This window comes from Grammomys surdaster, unplaced genomic scaffold (genome assembly GCF_004785775.1).
Source record: "Grammomys surdaster isolate TR1022 unplaced genomic scaffold, NIH_TR_1.0 125979, whole genome shotgun sequence".
Taxonomy (NCBI): Eukaryota; Metazoa; Chordata; class Mammalia; order Rodentia; family Muridae; genus Grammomys; species Grammomys surdaster.
In genome coordinates this window covers 765,771-769,839 of record NW_021620795.1, presented here as the reverse complement: position 1 = coordinate 769,839, position 4,069 = coordinate 765,771, and positions in this window count along the sequence as shown.

Below are 4,069 nucleotides of genomic sequence, written 5' to 3'. Positions count from 1 at the left end.
TTGTTTTCTCCACCCCTCTGCTGTTGGATACCTGTATTGGTGTAGGAAGCGGGTGTGGTGGCCATTCCAAAATGGCGCCTGAAGCTAACACCTGACTTCCTCATAAGCCCCTGAAGAAGCCACACCCACAGGCAATATTGCGCAGGCTCACTGCTATGCATAATCAGGCCATCTGCTACGTAGGGCAATGTCAGATCTTGCCATATCCACTGTCCTATCACATGCACCGATGTGGCAGGCTCTGATTGGAGAAGGCAGAGGGATTTAAGGGCGGTGGAGGAGAGGCTTGGGGGCTTTTTGAAGAATGTAAGGGTTCCTGAATAAACTGCGTTGGGAAGAAGAACTCGGTGTGTCGCCGTTTCTTTCCACGGGTCGGAGTAGACAGTGACATATTGGATTTATAACTAAGCAATTACTCAGAGGGCCGTGACAAACATTGATATGAAAGGATCTCTTTGATAAGGTGATCTGGAGTCCTTTGAGTCAACACCCAGGAGTACCACAGCCAGGTCATAACAAGGGGTCTGTTGTTTCTTTACATGCCTGTTAGTATTATATGTGGATTTCCTTTTATTCACATCTTCTCCAGAACTTGTTGTTACTTGCTTTCTCAATGGTTGGTGTTCCGTGTAAGTAACTAAGATAAAGATGAAATGAAGGGCAGTGAACTTCGTATGAATAAAAGCTCATGCTTACCAGCTGTGGTAGTTTGAAATGCTTGGCCCAGGGAATGGCACTATTAGGAGGTGTGACCTTATTGGAACGAGTTTGACCTTGTTGGAGGAAGTGTGTCACTGTGGGGGCAGGCTTTGGGACCCTCCTCCTGGAGACAGTCTTCAAGATGTCGAATTTTCATTTCCTCCTGCACCATGCCTGCCTGGACGCTGCCATGCCTCCTATGCTTCCTGCTCTGAGGATAATGGACTGACCCTCTGAACCTGTAAGCCAATCCCAATTAAGTGTAGTCCTTTATAAGAGTTGCCTTGGTCATGACAAACACTTGTCTCTTCACAGCAATGGAAACTCTAACTAAGACACCAGCTATCGGAAGAGTGCCAATCAAAGATGCATTGAGATTTCATATCTCCCCAGTCAGAAAACACCTGTTTTGAACCCAGCTCTCTGCTGGGAAACTCACAAGCTGATAAGCTGTGGAGAAAAAGAGTTCTCCCCTGTCCCAGAGCCTGAAGACACAAAACAGGCTCTAGAATTGAACAAGGCTGCAGCTATAGGAGCCCACAGCTAGCCTGGGTCTCCTGCTAAGCTGCATGTGACATGGTCTCATTTCACTTAGTCTGTTTCTCCTCAGCTTCTCTCTCAGGATCCCAATGACCCAGGCTTCTGAGCACAGCTACAGAGCATCCATTGGTTCTTTTCTTGAGCTGGTATCGCAGCAAAGGGTTCTTTACACAAGCAAGATGAGCAGAATGGGTTTGGAAAGATCAGTCTGACTATCACTGGAGACTGAGTTGGAGGAGGAGGGATGGAGATGTTGGGAGACTCTTTTGGTTCCCTTGATGACAGGTGATGGTGGTAGGCAGTGTGGGATGGTGGGGAGGCTGGCATGAAAAGAAATGCAAGGACCTCAAGGATGGTGGTGGTTACTTCCCTGGAATAATGTCTGGGAAGTGGCAGTGGAAAAACTAGGGAAGGGGAAGGGTGGTGCTGGGGAGGACAGGGCTCCAGGTTGCTGCTGATCCCTAAAAAGGACAGAAATATGGGAGAGGGAACCATGGAGCCAGCTGGACACTTGTCCTCTTTACTTCCTTTTAAATGTGTAGCAAGTGAATGCACAGTGACAGTTCCTAGTGTGGGTCACAGGGACCCTTTTCAGTATCTGTAAATGCTGTGTTCTATTCTAGGGTCTCTTCAGGCTAGTGTGCCCATGAGCACAGCTTCTAAGATTTCTTGTGCTACATCCCATCATGCACACACAGGACATCTATGTCTTTGGTAGGCATCACCATTTTGCCTAGAACTGCAGAAGAACATTCCAGGTAGATGGAAAAGTAGAAGAAAGGGAAAGGGTGAAACTAGAGTTGCTGGAGAGTCTGGGGAGGCCAGGAATGAAACTGGAAGAAGGGGAGTCAGTCAGGAGGAAGTAAGGTCATTCTCCAGAGGTAGAACTCCACCTCAAACTTCAGAAAAGTCTGAGAGGCTTTAAGTCATCGTTGTTTTCTTGACAGTAGTTACTCAGAATGTGTACGTGTTCAGAAAGAGTCTGAGGTGGAGCAGGGGAGTGACATGATCCATTGGTGATGTCTGCTGAGGTGAAGCGGAGGCGTGACGTGATCCATTGGCGATGTCTGATGTGGCTGCAGTAGAGCTCAGAGGGCTGTGACTTCTCACCTATAAGAAAGATCCATGGGGTGTGGGGCTTCTAGATGCCTGTCATAGGAGTCCAGTTGGAAGTGGCAATGCTTGGAGCCATGGTGCTGGCCAGCCAAAAATACCCGAGGAATGACTGCATTTTGGAGAGCTGGGACGGCTGAGAGGATACCTCACCATAACACAGCCTTTAATGAGGACATGAAGGAGGAAGAAGAAACAACAGGGGAAACAGGGCCTGCCAGAGCTTCCTGTCTCCTCTGGCACATAAACATCACCATGTGAGAGAGCACATGCCCAGCAGCAACCCCATATAGGACACTTTCTGTGTCCCCTTTCCTCCTCCTTGTAAAGTCAGCGCATAATTACCAGAAAGCATTTTTAACTGAATTTTAGATGAGCATTTTGACAAAATATAATATTGGCAGCAATCGTTATCAAACATTCATGTGTAGCAGGAGAGATAAAGCCCGGATCCATAATTCATACGGCGTGTGTATTACCAAGCCTGCACCAGGGGCTGAATCTCAATGAAGCTGCCCGAACGCTGTTTTCTGCCAGACGCAGGCTTTCATCATTTACATTATTCACTAGGTTTTCCAGAACAGTAAATCTTAAATATATATTTGTGTTGGGAAGAGCATGTGTGCATGTCTGTATACACACAGAGGGATGAGTACCCATTTGGGCATCCAGTCAGTGAGTGTACGCTCTAACTGGCGGGGCCGAGGTGACATCAGGAAGCCTTGGTGTAGGTGTACGTCACTGTGGACTCCCCTGTTCCATGCTCAGGCAGTGAACCCACCCACCCCAGGGTTTCCACCTTCAGACCCCCTAGCACTGCCCTTGGAACCTTGAAATGCAATGAACCACAGCAAGTATGGCGGTGGCAGCTTTAGAGCCAAGTTTCTTCAAGTCCACTCTCTGCCATGTGTGATAGGAACTGTCCCCTGAGACTACAAGGTTCAGCTAGGAAGAGAACACTCTGAAGGATGCCTGGATTCTGTCTCTTTCTACAGTGCATGGCACTACACTTCATGCACTGGTGTTTGCTTGTCACCAGTACACAGAAAACACATGCTTCTTCTTTGATTTCCCCCTCCCCACTTCCCAAGATCCATTTGGTTAAAAGTGATGCTTGCTTTCATGAAATCTCACAGGACATATTCAGTCGGAGCCATACAATTTCAATGTCCTTATGATTATGATTTTGTTGTCCCTTTCAACTGCCTACCCTACTTCTGTCCAGCTCAGTTTCTCCACAGAGAAAGATTTTCCCAGTGGCCCCAAGCATACTCATGTCCAACCAGCTCTCAGATTCCACACACCACCGATGAGTGCATCTACAATGCTTCTAGGCAAGAGATGAGCTGCCTGTCATCCTAAAGCATAGGATCATCATCCTGTGCTTTCAGCACAGGAGCAGGTCCATGAAGGTCTTTGGATTCTCCATCCCTCTGTTCTTCCTCCCATAGTCTGTATGGTGCTTGCTGGAGACCTCCAATGCCGACTTCAGGACCAGGAGACTAGAGCCTGATTTATTGCCTGAGACTGAGTTCACCTCAGGGAGACCTTGAAGCAGAGTTCTGTCTCTTCCCAACTCTACAGCTGCTAGATATGTCCCCGAGAAGCTCTTCCCTGCCTCATAGACCCACAAGTATGACTTGGATTATTATGGCCAGGATTTGGAGTAGTCTAGGGAGCAGAATCCAGGTAGGATGATGGGGGCTCATTGTTAACC